The sequence below is a fragment of the Zonotrichia albicollis genome, chromosome 10 (genome assembly GCF_047830755.1).
Source record: "Zonotrichia albicollis isolate bZonAlb1 chromosome 10, bZonAlb1.hap1, whole genome shotgun sequence".
Lineage (NCBI taxonomy): Eukaryota > Metazoa > Chordata > Aves > Passeriformes > Passerellidae > Zonotrichia > Zonotrichia albicollis.
In genome coordinates, this window is record NC_133828.1 from 174,236 (window position 1) to 192,316 (window position 18,081).

Below are 18,081 nucleotides of genomic sequence, written 5' to 3' on the forward strand. Positions count from 1 at the left end.
GTTTGAAATTCATACTTCCAGTGAGAAGCAGCGCCTAACAAACAGAACAAAAGCAAACAAAGCACGATAGCTCCCTGGGGACAGAAGACTTATAAACCCTCCAGGATTTACGACCAACCCCTTCAGGACAGCAGCCAAGTGTCCCATGAGGTGGTGCTGCACCAAAGAACCACCTGACAGGTTCCAAAGAGTCAAATGCACAATATTTTGCAAAGCCGTAAAATCTTGCAAAATAACAAAAATACGATAGATATAAACTACGGGGCAAGAGTACAAGTGTTCGCTTTAAGAGCTGGAACCATCCAGGTGAGCACCTGATAACTGGATCCTCACCAGAGTTTGAACCCTTCGGTACACAGAAGGGTTTTCCCCAGAAATTTCACAGACTGAGTTTTGATAGAAGCACACTTGCCAGATCCTCAGAAGCATCACCCATTCTCCAGGTGTCTGCAGAGAACTGCAAATGGCTCTCACGTAGTTTGAGCTAGTTCTCCAAGGTCTCAGGGTGAGTTTCACCAGATGCAACCAAATCGGGCGACTCCCAGTGGGACAGAAGGAACCCAAAGTTTGGGTAAGCAGAGCTGCAGCAAATACTGAGGAAACAAACATAACAGCGTAAAAAATAATAAACCATCCTTTTTTTTTCTCTTGCTTTTGTTTTTTTCTTATTCAGATCAGCATAGCAATTAAAGAGAAGGTGAAAAACTCACCATTACTGAACATTTCATCATCTGTAAGCCGAGCATCCTTAGCGTAGAGGACTCCAAAGTTAAAATTCACCGATCCCTGGGAAATAAAACCAAATATTGTATGATAAACAGTCAAACAGCAGACATAAAAATTTGTTTCCTCTAAGGACTTTCAGGTATGTATGTATCTTTGCATACATCCTACACATTAGAACATACACTTTATACCATCACCTAATACATAATATTTTACCTTTAAATTTTGATAGTATAGCATGAATTTTTAACTTAAATTGGCGATCTATTATTATTAAGTTGGTACTGAAAGTTATTTCTGCTGTCACGTTCAAAAAAACATTATTTTTTTTTTACTGTAATGAGCAATGGATTTCAAAGTCATCACAAGCCCATCAAAATACAAAGCTGTATTCACTGGGCGGGTCTGTGAGCTAGAAGTAGTTAGGCTTGTACTTCCCTCTTGTGTTCCAGAACCGATAAATCCTGTCAACAAAACCAGGATCTTTAGCCCACTGCTGTGAAAGATTCTACAAGGATGATGGTTTGATTTGTGTTTACAAGTTTTGATTTGAAATGGCCAGTTCAATGGATAAAGACAGTTTAAGTAGTATTACGTTACTATTATTATTATTATTTCTATTATTATTTTTACTATTACCACTACTATTATTATCACCTGCTACTGGAAGAAACAAACCAGTCGTACCTATACTTAATTACTTTTATTTCCAGAAAATAATAAAGAAAAGGAACCAAACCAAAAAAAGTCACTTCCTACCTTTTATATCAAGGGATGAAAAACTTCTCTTGGGCTCTTCTCCAATTTATCAAGACTCATAGCACTGAAAGGCAAACAAAACAGTGCTTTATAGAAGGGCAAGTGCACATTTCAAGGCTGAACCACCAACCGATTGCAGTGACAGCAGTTACAACATGAATCGTTCCGAGAGCCTCTGTTAAATGCAATGTTCTGTGGAACTGCCATTTCTTTCCCAAAATACTAACTTCCAACACTTCCTAAACGTATTTTGTATTTTAAAACAACAGAAGTTAGTGAGACACTGTGTGGAGGTCAGGTTTAAATTTATTTCCTTCTAAAGCACAGAGCTCTGTTCCATCACCCTTCACTTCGGCTCTGCACTGAATCACGGTGAGCATTTGAGGAGTGCTCAATAACCAATTCTATTTCTCTCTTTTTCTAGTTCTCTCTATTCCTGAATAATTAAAGACAAGTCCAATGAAAAATGACAAGTTCAGCATCAAAGTCACACTTTTTCCCTTTGTCTTGTCAAGAACAGGCTCTAAATCCACTTAGTGCTGCCTGCAACGATTAAGACGTGGAAAACCATTTTTACATGTTTTATAGGTTTATCATAAAAGGCACGGAACGCAAGCTCTGAATTACAGGAAAAGGTACACAGTCAGATATCTAAAGGATCACTTATTTGTAAATGCATACCTTGACAGAGATCGCACTGAGAACGTTTCTGTGGGACTCTAAGGGAGACATATTTTCTGAGTACCCTGTAAACAAGAAAAGCTAGGATATATTACAGGACATACCCACTTTTTCTACATATTCAAATAGGATTTTTAATAAAAACAACTCAGTTGAAAAAGAAAGAAGAAAACCAAGGTCATTTTACTCAGCTATATTTACTCCCGATTTAGAGAAAAAAAAAAAAGTCACGGGTGCTGCAAAGAAAAAAAAAAGTGAACCATAAACGCCTACAGTACAATTTTAAAACAAGTGCTTGGATAAAAGAATCTCATGGAACGTGAAGTAGAAAAAAAGTGAAACCACTATCAGACCTGCCTATTTTCTCACCTTGGTACAAGAAAATCCTAAAAGCAGTATAAAGTCACTGCCTAAAACCGGTCATGGGATGTAACCAAGAACAATTTAGGCATTTGCTAATCTAGACAGAAAGCTTTTCTGGATGCTAGTGTCAAATCACAAGTTTTGTCTTTCAGAAGCCCGACAATGCTGGAAAGCACTTTCCCTGGGGCTCGGGAGGGCAGGGGCAGAAGGGGATGAGTTTGCAGATCGCACCTGTGCCATCGGAAGGATACAGCCCGCCTGCTCCCTGCGCTGGGCATTCTCCCGGCCATCTCTGGCTTTACCGCTCAGCGCCGCTCCATCCGTTTGCATGGCAGAAAGAGCCTCGAGCACTAGCGCAGGCAGCAGCCCAGTCATTCCGGCGATATCGCAGCGCCCTCTGCTCGCAACGCCCAACACGCGGCGGAGCCGCCTCCGCCCGCAGCACCGGCAGCAGCCCGCGGGAGACGGCTGCAGCTCGGGGGCTGCTGCGCCTCCGCCAGCCTGAGGGCAGCCGCCCCACCGGGACCGCGGGAGCGCCCGGCGCCGCTCGCCCGGGGCGCCTCCTGCAGCTCCCGGCCCGCGGCAGCAAAGCACCGCCTCGCCCTCCGCCATCGCTACCGCTGAGTAAGGCCGAAGAACCGGGCCGACGCCCCTTCCGCGCTGCTCAGCTCCGTGCGGGCGGCCAGACGGAGGCTTCGCCCCTCCGGCGTCGCCGCCGCAGCGCCGTCCCGCGCGAGACTGGGCCCGGGAGCTGCCCGCGCACAGCCCCGCGCGGCCGCCTGGCACGCCAGCCACTCCGGTGCCGCGCCAGCCGTTGCGTCACACGCCTCGCCGGCAGCAGGGCGTGCCGGGAGTTGTAGTCTCGGGCTGACAGCCACTGCTCCGTCCTCCGCCACCGGGAGCTGCAGTCCCTCCCGGGCATCAAACGGGTCCTTCGCCCCTGGGCGGGGAAGGACCTGAGGCAGCAACGCTCCTCCCGAATGCCCTCTCTTTTTCGCTCCAACTCTTTTTTCTTTTTTCACTCTGCTTTTCACCCCTTCCCTTCCCTCTGGTGCTCCTGATTCCTTTCCTTTCCTTCCCTTTTCCTTTCCTTTTCTTCTGTTTCTGATCTTGGTTTTCCTTTCTAGCTTAAGAATAAAAAAGCAGCAGTAGAAACTTTCAGGCTACCTGGGAGTAAAAAAAACCTGCAAAACGAAAATGATGTAAAGAAAACTATTTATTCCCTGGGAGCCTGAAATTTTCTACTGCTGCACATGACATAGAGCTTTTATTTCTTCTTATAGATAGTTGATATTTTATACTTACTTTATACAGCGCCCCCTGCCGTGTGCCCCGGAGACCTGCAGGGAGAGCGCTGCGGCGTCCTTCGGTTCTGTTTCAAGAAACTCGGCTCAATTCGGCTTGCTTCGGCTCTTGGTCTAAACTCGTTTCAGTTCGGCTCTTCGGCCCAACTCGGCACGGTTGGACGAAACTCGGTAACATTCGGCGCATTGTCTAAATGCGGCCAGTGTCGGCTACCCTCGGCTATCGATTCCAGTCGGCTATCCTCGGCTCTTAGTGTAAAACTCGGATGTTTTCGGCTACACTCGGCTCTTCGGCTCAAGTCGGCTCTGTTCGGCCACACTCGGCTCTTCGGCTCAAGTCGCCTCTGTTCGGCAACACTCGGCTCTTCGGCTCTTCCGAACAATTCGGCCCCGCTCGAAATATACCTATTTTTACATTGGAAGTATACATTTCTCTTAGGATTTTTACTTCTCTAACACTTGCAGGATTCAAAATAAAACCCCTGCGTCCACCCATACATGCCAAATACAAACCCCTTTCATTTCAACTGTATTTCATTTTTTTTTTTAATAATATTTTTCAAATTTAGATCCACATTTATATTTAAATTCTATACTGATGTGTGTTCGATTTTGCATTTCTATTTTCCGATTTATTTATAAATTTATATTCTCTGTTACAACTCTTCCTATTACTTCTATTTTTTTTTCGTATTTTTATTCAGATCTTTATATATTTATTATATCTTTCTGTGTGAGGATTTTTACTTCTGTAGCACTTCCATTATTTAAAATAAAACCCCTGCCTCCACCCACGTTAAAGCAAAAAGAAAACCCTTTCTTCTCAACTGTATTTCAATATTTTTTAAAATTCTGTTTTTCAGGTCCATATTCACATTTACATTTAAAATGTATACTTACGTATGCTGTTATTTGTATTCTCCATTACATCTCTTCCTATTATCTCTATTTACTTATATTTTGTGTTTATATCTATATTTATATCTTGATTGTATATCTCAATATTGAGAAATATATACCAATAATATCTACATTCATATCATTTAAAATAAAAACCCTGCCTCTAACCCAGTAAGAATAAAAAAAACCCCAACCCTTTCTTTCAAACAATATTTAAATAGGTTTTATCCTTATGTCTGATTTTTATATTCCTATTTGCATTTATAATGTACATTAATGTATATTGCTTACTTATACATTTATCTTTATCAATCTCAATTTGTAAATAAATTTATATTCTACATTACATCTGATGCGAGCAGTTATATATTTTTATACATATTTTTATACATTGATTACATATTTCTGCGTCAAGATTTTTACTGCTGTAACACCTATTTAAAATAAAACCCCTGCCTCTACTTAAATAAAAGCCAAAAAATTCCCTTTCTTTTAAACTATACTTACCTATTTTTATATTTATATTCCCATTTATAATTCATATTGCCGTATCATGTTATTTCTATTCTATACTACAACTCTTCATATTACTTACCTATAATTATAGTTCAATTTGTAGTCATAGTTTAGCAATCTCCCTTTATATATTTATTATCTATTTCTATATTAAGATTCACATTTCTATAACACTTCTATTATTTAAAATAAAACTCTTGCCTCTAACCAAATAAAAACGACCGGATAAACCCTTCTGGCACGTTGAAACCATAGAGACGGCAGCTGGGAGGACCGGAAATTGTCTCCGCCATCTTGAAACCATAGAGAGAAAGGACGGGACGACCGGGTAAACCCTTCTGGCACGTTGAAACCATAGAGACGGCAGCTGGGAGGACCAGAAATTGTCTCCGCCACCTTGAAACCATAGAGAGAAGGGACGGGACGACCGGATATACCCTTCTGGCACGTTGAAACCATAGAGACGGCAGCTGGGAGGACCGGAAATTGTCTCCGCTATCTTGAAACCATAGAGGCGGGGGACGGAATTTATTACTAATTTTTTATATATCTGCATATAGTTGCAATACATTTCTATATTTGCATTTTTGTTTGGCTTGTGTTTCCATTTATATTCTCTATTCATATATCTATATACATACACGATGCTCTATTAAAAAATAGAATAACTAATTGCAACATATAATGACTTATGTTCCATGTTAAATTTTAAAAATTGACCGAATATATAAAAATAACGTTGGCTCATTCCCATTTCTACACATCTATTTCTTTTGTTTCAATATAGTGAGAGTTATAATTGTATATTTAAAATCCAATTCCTAAATGAAATGACAGAACAAACAGCATCAAATTCCCACCAATATCTTCCAAAAACATCGAGACACCTCCAACAGCCAAACAAGCGTCAGAGAAAAAACAAAGAACACTCTTGTCAATAACAATTCTCATCACGACCGAAAAATGGAACCAAAAGAAAAGAAAACCCTATAGAAACACACACAGCAAATTACAAAAGGTACTAAAAAAAAGTCAAACCAATCTTCTAAACTCCAGACAGTGCCACTCACCCTGAACGTTACTAAAAAAAAAAAAAAACCGACAAAATTCTACCTCTACGCTAACTCAAAGAATAAACAATCCTCCGTAAAACTAACTTTAAAAACTGAACTAATTAACAAAATGGAAAACATCTCAACCGCTAAAAACTAAGAAATTAACTACCCTAGTAAAAAACAATTTAAAAACCCACCATATAAATACCCATGTTCCCAAAATGCCCCTGAGGAACAATACTCAAAGACATTAAAAGACAACAACAACAACAAAAAAGAAAATGAAGAAACCACCAACAAGAATAATCCCAAAAACCAAATAAGCCTAAATCTGCAACAAAAATATTATTCCCAACTGAATAAACCCATAGTGCCTCAAGCTATCAAAATAAAAATAACACCTAGAAACAAACACAAAGCCTAAAGACAAACGTAACCATAAACAATGTCTCCCAAATTACCCGCAGCCATAAAACATACACTACAATCAAACCAACCAAATAAATAAAAGCCCTGGAAGACGATAAACACACATGCAATTCTCGAGATTAAAAACCCGCTGCTATGAACGACACGACGCTACCTCAAAAGCCCATCGAAACAAACACTACCCGCTCACGCCAATAAAAGCCACCTCAACAGAATTAAAATCCGAACCGCTGCTTCGCGCTACGACCCGTAAAAACCATTGCGCGCCTTTCTAAACATAATACCCCGGCAAAAAAAACATATCCGACTATGAAACCCAATCCGAAACGAACCTTTATCATCCCCACCGGCACCGAGAACCGCAGCACTCAGGAAGAACCGCGTAGCCCTTAGCGTACCCCCGCTGCAAACCGAGCACAGCGATGCAATCAATGCCGAAAAAGCGCCTCCGAACCGCGGCACCGCCCCAGCACCGCGAGCAGCCGAAGCCCGCGCTCGCTGCCGGCCCCGGACGGAGCGCGGCTCCCGCCAGGAGACCGGCTCCTCCGGCGGCTCCTCCGGCACGCGGGGCCGGCGCCGGCCCGGAGAGCCGCGCCCGCTGCCCCTGCCCGGCGGGGCCGGCACCGGGCCCGGGGGTGGCGGCGGCGCCCGAGCCCCGCGCCCGGAGCGGCCGGAGCGGCCGGCACCGCCCGGGCCGCCGCAGCAGCGCCCGCGCCGCCTCTGCCGCCCGTGGCCGGCCCGGCGCGGCTCCCTCGGCTCGCACCGGCGCGGCTCCGCCACCGCCGCCCTTGGCCGGCCCGGCCGCGCCAAATCCCCCGTGCGCCCCGGCAGCTGCCCGGGCCGTGCCAGCGCCGCTCCCGAGCGGCAACGTTCCGGCCCGGGCCGCGGCCACCACAAGCGCCCTCCCATGCAGCGGCACGACCCCATTGCAGCCCTGCAAACGCTGCCACAGCTGCAGCTTCCCGCAACCGAAGCCCGAAACTGACGCCGCAGGCGGGGCTCGCCTCCCTTCAACAAGGGCAAAGAAGTGTCCTCTCCCCTTCACGTTCGTCCCCTACGAGAGCACAAAAGAAGGGGCGCTCCTCAAATGAAAGCCTTCGACTGATGGCAAAGGGCCATTTCCACCTCCATTCAAACCCTTGAAAAGGAGGGACACCGCGGCTGCCCCCTCCATTTCAACCCTAGGATGATGAAAATGGGGTGGCTGCCTTCAAACCAAACCCATAACACCACAAGAATACTTTTCCCATTCCCCTTCAAATAGAACGCAGGGATTCCCTGTCACCCCCGGGATACCCCCAACAGCCTGGAAAAGGCAGCTTTTCCTGCAATCAACGCCCTTAAAACCACAAGTGAAGAGGGATCCCCTCAGTTCAAACGCAGACAATAAAAGAAGAGGAGCTGCTTCCTCCTCCTTAATCCCTTTCGTCCTCATAAGCTCCATTTCTGCTCCTGGGGAAGCGGGGAGGGACTGGCAAGATGAAATTGCAAAGGGGAAGGACAAAATTCCCCGCTCCAAACGCACACGGGCTCACCTGCTCGGCTGCTGCTCCCCGGCACAAAGATTCGTCGCTCGGCACCTCCTTTAAGCGATGCTTGGACGTACCCAAGCGCGAATCCGGGTGCTCCCGCCGACCCTGGGAGAAGCTCTCGCAGTCCTTCCGTGAGACAGCGCCGGGAGCGCCCCATAAAGCCCTCCACTCAGCAGCTCCGTGCAAAAATGTACAGAGGCAAACTCTCCCCCCGTTAAAACCGCCTCGCCCCGGCAAGAGCCACCCCCTCATCATCCTCACAGCTCACACCTGGGCTGCTCCGAGCCCTCATCATCCTCACACTCACACCTGGGCTGCTCCGAGCCCCTCATCATCCTCACACTCACACCTGGGCTGCTCCGAGCCCCCATCATATATTTGTCATATTTATATTCGCTTTTAGATTTAGAATTTATATTACTGTATAATATTTTTTATATTGTATATTACATCTCTTCATGTTACTAACATAGATTTCTATTTCTATTTCTTTTTAAATTCATAGTTTAGTATTACATCTTTAGATTTTTATTACATATTTGTCTATGCCGATTTAGATTTCTATAGTACTTATATTATTTAAAAAAAACCCCCTGCCTCTAAGGAAAGAAAAACCATAGACACCCCTTTATTTAAACCACACTTAAAATTTTAAAAATAATTTTGTTTGTCGTAATTCTATTCACATTTACATTTGTAATTTTCTTTTATTATATTTATAGATATCTTATAGATGGGAGAGAATACCTTTTTATATAATAATAGATATATTCTTTTTACACAATATATTTCTTTTACGTATATTTACATATATTAAATATTTCTGGATATCGATATATATAGGATATAATTGGATTTCTATTTTTATACCTTTTATGAAATCTCCAGCCTATACCCCAATAAAAGCCAAACAATCCCCAATTTTTTAAACTGTATTTAAACATCAATCCTGTCACGGCTGCATTGCACAGCAGTGCCCCGAGCTAATCTGACACTTGTTCATCTCCCGTACCTGAGACTGAACCCGCTCACCTTGATCGCACCTGGCAAAACCATTTTCGTACCTTTTCCTGGCATTGCTTGGGTTTTTTCTTGCATTTTTGTGGCCTTTACTGCCTCTCTTTCTTGCCTTCTTTCTTGGGGCTTTTCCTCCCTTTTTCCTTGACTTTTTCTGGCATTTCTTGGGTTCTTTTCTTCGTTTCTTCTTGCCCATCTTGGGGTTTTTTTCTGGGTTTTTTCTTGCGCATCTCGAAGTCTTTATCCTTTTTTTTTTCTTTTTTTCGTCTTTTTTTTCTTTTTTTCGTCTTTTTTTTTTTTTTTCCCTGTCTTTCTCCTTGCCCTCCTTCGTTTTTTTCCTTTGGCCTGCCTGCCTTCCTTCCTTCCTGCCTTCCTATCCTTCTTTCTTTCTTTCTTCCTTTCAGTTCCTTTCCTTATTTTCTTGTTTTCCTTTTCTTTCTTTCTTTCCCTGTATGTCTAATCTTGGTTTTCCTTTCTAGCTTTAGAATAAAAAAGCAGCAGTAGAAACTTTCAGGCTACCTGGCAGTAAAACAAACCTGCAAAACGAAAATGATGTAAAGAAAACTATTTACTCCCTGGGAGCCTGAAATTTTCTACTGCTGCACATGACATAGAGCTTTTATTCCTTCTTATAGATAGTTGATATTTTATACTTACTTTATACAGCGCCCCCTGCCGTGTGCCCCGGAGACCTGCAGGGAGAGCGCTGCGGCGTCCTTCGGTTCTGTTTCAAGAAACTCGGCTCAATTCGGCTTGCTTCGGCTCTTGGTCTAAACTCGTTTCAGTTCGGCTCTACGGCCGAACTCGGCACGCTTGGACGAAACTCGGTCACATTCGGCGCATTGTCTAAATGCGGCCAGTGTCGGCTACCCCGGGCTATCGATTCCAGTCGGCTATCATCGGCTCTTAGTGTAAACTCGGCTGTTTTCGGCTACACTCGGCTCTTCGGCTCAAGTCGCCTCTGTTCGGCCACACTCGGCTCTTCGGCTCAAGTCGCCTCTGTTCGGCAACACTCGGCTCTTCGCCTCTTCCGAACAATTCGGCCCCGCTCGAAATATACCTATTTTTACATTGGAAGTATACATTTCTCTTAGGATTTTTACTTCTCTAACACTTGCAGGATTCAAAATAAAACCCCTGCGTCCACCCATACATGCCAAATACAAACCCCTTTCATTTCAACTGTATTTCATTTTTTTTTTTAATAATATTTTTCAAATTTAGATCCACATTTATATTTAAATTCTATACTGATGTGTGTTCGATTTTGCATTTCTATTTTCCGATTTATTTATAAATTTATATTCTCTGTTACAACTCTTCCTATTACTTCTATTTTTTTTCGTATTTTTATTCAGATCTTTATATATTTATTATATCTTTCTGTGTGAGGATTTTTACTTCTGTAGCACTTCCATTATTTAAAATAAAACCCCTGCCTCCACCCACGTTAAAGCCAAAAAGAAAACCCTTTCTTCTCAACTGTATTTCAATATTTTTTAAAATTCTATTTTTCAGGTCCATATTCACATTTACATTTAAAATGTATACTTACGTATGCTGTTATTTGTATTCTCCATTACATCTCTTCCTATTATCTCTATTTACTTATATTTTGTGTTTATATCTATATTTATATCTTGATTGTATATCTCAATATTGAGAAATATATACCAATAATATCTACATTCATATCATTTAAAATAAAAACCCTGCCTCTAACCCAATACGAATAAAAAAACCCCCAACCCTTTCTTTCAAAAAATATTTAAATAGGTTTTATCCTTATGTCTGATTTTTATATTCCTATTTGCATTTATAATGTACATTAATGTATATTGCTTACTTATACATTTATCTTTATCAATCTCAATTTGTAAATAAATTTATATTCTACATTACACCCGATGCGAGCAGTTATATATTTTTATACATTGATTACATATTTCTGCGTCAAGATTTTTACTTCTGTAACACTTATTTAAAATAAAACCCCTGCCTCTACTTAAATAAAAGCCAAAAAATTCCCTTTCTTTTAAACTATACTTACCTATTTTTATATTTATCTTCCCATTTATAATTTATATTGCCGTATCATGTTATTTATATTCTATACTACAACTCTTCATATTACTTACCTATATTTATAGTTCAATTTGTAGTCATAGTTTAGCAATCTCCCTTTATATATTTATTATCTATTTCTATCTTAAGATTCACATTTCTATAACACTTCTATTATTTAAAATAAAACTCCTGCCTCTAACCAAATCAAAACCAAGGACACTTCTTTATTTCAACCACATTTAAAATTTAACAAGTAACTTTATCTTTCAAAATTATAATCATATTTAGATTGATAATTTTTATTCATTATATTCATAGATATTGTATATATCTTAGGGAGAATGCCCTCTAATATAATCATAGATAGAAAATTTCTGTATTGTATATTTCTTTTACTTGGATTTATTTAATATCAATATTTATAGATATTTGTATTTCCCTATATATTTGTATCTGAATTTTTATTTTATTTCTATTTATATGATTTATTAATAAAAACAGGTCTACAACCTAATAAAACCCCCAATTTAACTATATTTAAGTATTTTTATATTTACAATCTATATTTATATATCTTTGTGCATATATATAATAAACTATCATTTATCTATATGATATCTTACAATTCTATACCATGAATTATAGTTTTATATATGTATCTGTTCTCAATATTTATGTTTACCACTCTAATGTTATATTTCTTTTTAAATGTATATTTATTTCTATTTCCATCTCTATATTAAACCATATAAATAAGCCACAACAATACCGTACCTTTGTCAGCACCGGCACGCAGCACACGCTCATCCCATCGCAGCACATCAAAACAAAACCTATTTTTATTACTAACGGAACAAACATCCCACAACACTGAACCCTCATAAACACTCAAATAAACCTAACCCAAAATAAATTTTAAATCCCACTTCAACTAGCCCAAAACCTGCGCACATGCTCATCATAAACGTCCTCCTAAACCAGTATCTCAAAAACCCCAAAAACCTCCAATACACCTTGAAAATGACACAACTGCTAAGAAAAACAAACACCCACTAAAAATTAAATCAAACCAATTCACTAGACTCAAAACTGTACAACTGACCCTAAACAGTACTAAAAGAAGCCCCCAAAGCTCTACCTTTATGCTAATGCACAAATAAAAACCAATAATCTATAAAACTTAATTTAAAATTAAAAGAAAACTAATTCAAAGCATAAAAATAAAAAATCTAAACTGTTAAAATACTAAAAAATATCACTACCCAAATTAAAAAACATATTGCCTATAAAAACCCACCACGTGAATACCCCTGGCACCAAAAATAAAACTAAAAAAACCTATCGAACCAGAAAGAAAACGGAACTTAGGAAAACCAAAACCATAACGTTCAAGTACTCACACCACATCCCTTACCGGACAGCAACTATAAACAACATCAAACCATACAATCAATTCTAAAAACCACCTTAAAACCACTACATTGAAAAACCTTTCAAAAATTAAACACTGCATTTAACCAAAGCCATCGAATAAATTCACACCCACAAACTCTGGCAGCCCACCTGGCCCAACCAAAGCTGGATGTTTATGCATACAGTAAACAAAGCCAAAACCCCAGTAATACCTATCACAAGTCTATGAAAGAAACCTATTGAAATCAATCCTGCCTCAAATACAAACCAACCCATCCAGAAAGTTAGTTCACTCAAAAAACAACTTACACTGAGTTAATAATACCAAGAAATAAAACAACACACCATATACCACCAATGAATATAATAGTCAGGTAAAGAAAAACTACATTTTTTTTTCTTTTTTTTATTTAAACTAACTTCTTTTATTAGCTAGAACAAAAGATTTTGCCAGGCCTGTAACAACAACAACAACTTCTTTTTCTTCTTCACCTTCTGAAATGTCCCTTCTCACTCCCAAATTCCTTTCAACTCCTGAGTTTACACCCAAGCAAAAAGCAAAATTCGTGCGCTCGCGCGTTCGATGCTCCTGTCAGATTCTCTGTTTCCCTCCACATCTTCTTACGCTTTCAGCCTTCAGGCCATCCTGCCGTGATGAGTCTGACAGAAGAATTGGCACATGTTAACAGAGCATTTCCCTCCCTCCCTCCCTCCGGTTTCCTCAGCACATTTCAATCCATCCCAAGCCTGCAACGATGCACGCTCACCCCAAGGCTCACAGCAAGCATGCAGCAGCTCAGGCTTACTGGGCTCCAGGGCTCTGTGCCTTAGACAGCCGAGGAAACTTCTGATGAGCCTCCGTTCCAATAAACTGGGATGCAAACTCACCTCCATCTCAGAGCCTCAGTGACCTCGGCCAGCCCCTTCCTCACTTCCCTGGGTCACAATCACTTCCAGGCAGAAGGATGCCAAGCAGGCTTTTGTCTTTTCTCTTAAGTGCCAACAGGTAAAATATGTAGGCTTTGACATAACTGATTACCCTCTCTTTGCACTCTCCCAAGGACAGTTTTAAAGAAAAGATAGAAGAAGATTGCTGCTAAATCCATATGGGATAAGGAGGAAAGCAGCAAGGATCCCAGGCCAGCAGCGTGCCCAGGCAGCGTCACGTCCCTGCCACCCTGTGACAAGGCACACAGCTGCAAAGCCCCAAAGCCTGCAGGCCCTGGAGCTGCCACACGGATGGACCCGGTTCCCTTCCCGGGTGCCCAGAGGGAAACCTGAGGGCAGGTGTCCACCCCGAGGCTGCACCCAGAGCCCCGGGCAGGGATGGAGTCGCTGACTGCCCTCTGGGGACGAGACCCTCCCTGCAGGCGACACTGCCTTGTCCTCTCCCTCCCCGTGGGACAGGGACCTCCAGGCTCTATCACCAGCCTCCTTCCGTCAGCATCCAGGTGCTGTGTTAGAGCCACAGGGGTCGAGGCTTTCCAGAACCATAGCGTCCTTTAGGTTGCAAAAGCCTTCTAAGGTCATCGAGCCCGGCTGCTGCCCCAGCACTGCCAAGCCCCCACCCCAATCAGGTCCCTAAACACCACATCTTGCCATGCTTTAAATGTCTCCAGCAATGGGGACTGCCCTGGGCAGCCTGCTCCTATGCCTGACCACCCTTTCAGTGAAGAAATTGGTCCTCAAAGCCAATCTAAGCCTTCCCTGCTGCAACTTCAGGCCATTTCCTTTTGTCACCTCACTTCTTACTGGGGAGATCTCGGTACTTAAACCTTACCTGCTCCTTCCCTAGCAGGTCTCTGGCTTGGCTCGATGAGAGGAGAAACACTCCCACCACAGGAATGGCAGCTCGGCAGCTCCCACACCAAGGCAGGCTGCAGGCAGGGAGCAGCTGTCCTCACCACAGCTCTCGCGTCAGCTCTCAGAGATTGGCTCTGCTCTTCCTCCCGGGCAGATCTCTGCTCAGTGCTTCAGAACTGGCTGTCTGGAGGAAGCGGAAAAAACAGGTTAGCCAAGAATTTTATCCCGACTTATCTGATGTCTTTGCCCGCTTTGCCTCCTCCTGACTTCCTCCTGCTAAGAAAACAGCTGCCTTTGGACTTCTAGGGGGAACTTGCACGTAACGCTTATAGAAAAGGAACTACAGAAAAGTGCCTCCTTTTTAAAGACTCAGCCAAGCAGACAGGTAACTGCAGCTTCTCCATCCCCACTGCCTGCAGAGCTGGCAGGCACCAGGCCAGCTCTGCTCCTGCTTCAAGCTGCTCCCTACTCTGCCAGAAGAACTGAAGGCTGCTCTGGCGTTCCATTGCTCCGCTTCTCCCAAAAAAGATCCGTCAGCGCCGATACCCCTCCACGGGAAGGGCTCTTCTGTCTCACACGCTCGGTGACACGAGGCTACGCGAAGCTGCAGCAGCCTCTGCTCCACGTGGGAAGGGCTTTCTTCCTCCTCTGGCACCTGGCTGGCACAGCTTGCTCACAGATGCTGGGGCTGCCCCATCCCTGGAAGTGTTCCAGGCCCATTGGTGCTCTGGCATCAGGCTCAGAGCAACCTGCTCTATGGAACCACGTCCCTGCCCACGGCAGCAGGCTTGGAATGAGGTGATCTTTAGAGCCCCTTCCAACCTGAATTATTCCATGATTCTATCAACTCAAAACACTAGGGGAATACATCTGTAAAGGTCACTAAATACATGAAAGAATCTCTCCATCAGCAAATTTTTGAATGAAAAGTATATCTACAAGCAGGGAGAAATATTCTTGCTACCTGCTCTTGCTACCTTTCAGGCCTAATTTTAGCTATCACTTCAAGTTTTAAAATATTTTCTTTTGAAATTATAGGCAGTGTTCAAATTTTAGCATTTTTACACTATTGCAGAAGCAAAAATTGCTGACAATCAGGCCGTGTCATTCTTTATGGAGCAGAGCCATCGTGACAGAATTTCTGGGACAGAAATTTTACAGGACGTCACTCCACAGAGAGCACCAAATTCCATATCAGGTGGCACTTCTGCTCCTCCACATCAGAAATCTAAACTAGGACAAGTGAAGTTTTGACTTGGCACTGTCAAAACAGACCGACTTGGCACTGGTGCCACCTTGGGTCTGGGAACCACCCTGCATACCAAAGAATTTCAGGAGCCAGCCGGCCACCCCCAGCCACAGCCCCCCCCCCCCCACAAACCACGGCCCTTTTCCCTGGCAAACAAAACTCACCTGCCCCGCTTCTGGATGGCACACTGCAGGAGCCACGAGGCGCTATCACGTCAGCCCGACTTGGCACTGGGGCCAGCTTGGGTCTGGGAACCATCCTGCCTATCGTGGAATTTCAGGAGCCACCAGGCCACTCCCGGCTACTGGCTAACCTCATGCGGCTCTTTGTCCTAACGCGGCTAATGTCAGCTACACTAGGCTATCCTGGTCTCTTAAGCTAAACGCGGTTATTTTCGGCCACACTCGGATCTTCGGAACACTTCAGCCCGGCTCGGCTCGCTGAGGGCGGGAGAGCGGGCATGAGAGGACCCCGGCGCAGACAGGCCAGGTTAACCCAGATGCCTGTCACAAACCCGCAGAAATACGCCCGCCCGCGGCGACGCTGAGCCCACAGCATGTATCGGATACGCTTCAAACGCCGCAGAAAAATCCGTCGGGGCCGCCATGACGTCGGTATTCCATGCAGGCAGTTCACTTACGCCCACCGGGGTCCTCCACTTCCCCGCCATCTCGAGAAGGTCAACGAAAAGTCCGAGACACCCGCGACACGCCACTCCCAGCATGGCGGCCTCTCGGCTGCCTGCCGGCGCACGCCTGCAGTACCGCGCTCTGCCCACAAGGCGGCAGCACTGCCGCCCGCCCCAGACGGGGGCGCAGCGCGCCTCGGGGCTGCGGGCAGCGACGGCGGCAAAAAAGAACAGGCGCGACCCCAGCCAAAAACTGCTCTGACATAAATGCCAAAAACCTGCCTCTTATCCGACGTGACCAAAACAAGCTCCGTTCTTTTAAATGATATTTAAATAAAGTTGATATTTCTATTTTTCGTATTTATATTCAAGTGCATATTTATAGTGGACATGGATGCAGTATGTAATTTGTACAGTATATTATGTCTATTCCTTATACTATATTACGTCTATTCCTACTAATAATATTTATTTATCTTTTGTGTTTTTATAAATATCTTTATGTATTGATTCTATATTTATATTTTTGAAATTCTATTTCTAGAACACGTTTATTATTTAAAATTAAAATCCCTTTCTAACTCAATAAATACAAAATACCCTCCTTTTAAACTATATTGAAATATTTTTATATTTATAGTTTGTATGACTATATTCAAATTTATATTTATAGTTTATATTGATGCATTATATTCATAACTACATCTAATATGCCTCTTATTCAAAAATATACGGGAATTATTTTTTAAATTATGTACCATATATGCTGCTACCCCTTATTTTTCCTTATATTTCAAATTTTTATATAAATCTTTAATGTGTTTATGATGTATTTCTATACTTAGATTTCTACCTTTATAGTATTTGTATTTGTAATTTTTACACTAAAATCCCTGCTTTGGCAAAGAAAAAACAAAACCATCCATTATTTTAAACTACCTTAATTTTTTTTTATCTTTATATTTATCATAATATACAACAAATGATAGATATATCACATCCGTGTACTATATTTATACCTACTTTATATCCATTTCCTATAATATATTTTAATAAGATATATACAGTATTATTTGTATTATATATTGGATCAATTTATGTTATTGTATATTTACACTTTATTACTAATTTTTTATATATCTGCATATAGTTGCAATACATTTCTATATTTGCTTTTTTGTTTGGGTTGTATTTCCATTTATATTCTCTATTCATATATCTGTATACATACACAATGCTCTATTAAAAACTAGAATAACTAATTGTAACATATAATGACTTATGTTCCATGTTAAATTTTAAAAATTGACCGAATATATAAAAATAACGTTGGCTCATTCCCATTTCTACACATCTATTTCTTTTGTTTCAATATAGTGAGAGTTATAATTGTATATTTAAAATCCAATTCCTAAATGAAATGACAGAACAAACAGCATCAAATTCCCACCAATATCTTCCAAAAACATCGAGACACCTCCAACAGCCAAACAAGCGTCAGAGAAAAAACAAAGAACACTCTTGTCAATAACAATTCTCATCACGACCGAAAAATGGAACCAAAACAAAAGAAAACCCTATAGAAACACACACAGCAAATTACAAAAGGTACAAAAAAAAAGTCAAACCAATCTTCTAA

At 42.1% G+C, this 18,081-nt stretch overlaps 2 long non-coding RNA genes across 2 annotated transcripts; both read right to left on the reverse strand.

Moving 5' to 3' along the window:
• Positions 1-268: 268 nt before the first annotated feature.
• Positions 269-7,097, reverse strand: LOC141730392 (uncharacterized). The gene is made up of 6 exons (XR_012581843.1): positions 5,329-7,097; positions 3,835-4,238; positions 2,167-2,231; positions 1,486-1,549; positions 711-786; positions 269-593 (listed from the first exon to the last, which is right to left on the reverse strand). It is a non-coding gene; the product is annotated as an uncharacterized LOC141730392 (long non-coding RNA).
• A 5,906-nt stretch (positions 7,098-13,003) lies between these two features.
• Positions 13,004-18,081, reverse strand: LOC141730393 (uncharacterized). Its single transcript, XR_012581845.1, has 3 exons — positions 15,979-18,081; positions 14,543-14,749; positions 13,004-13,422 (listed from the first exon to the last, which is right to left on the reverse strand). It is a non-coding gene; the product is annotated as an uncharacterized LOC141730393 (long non-coding RNA).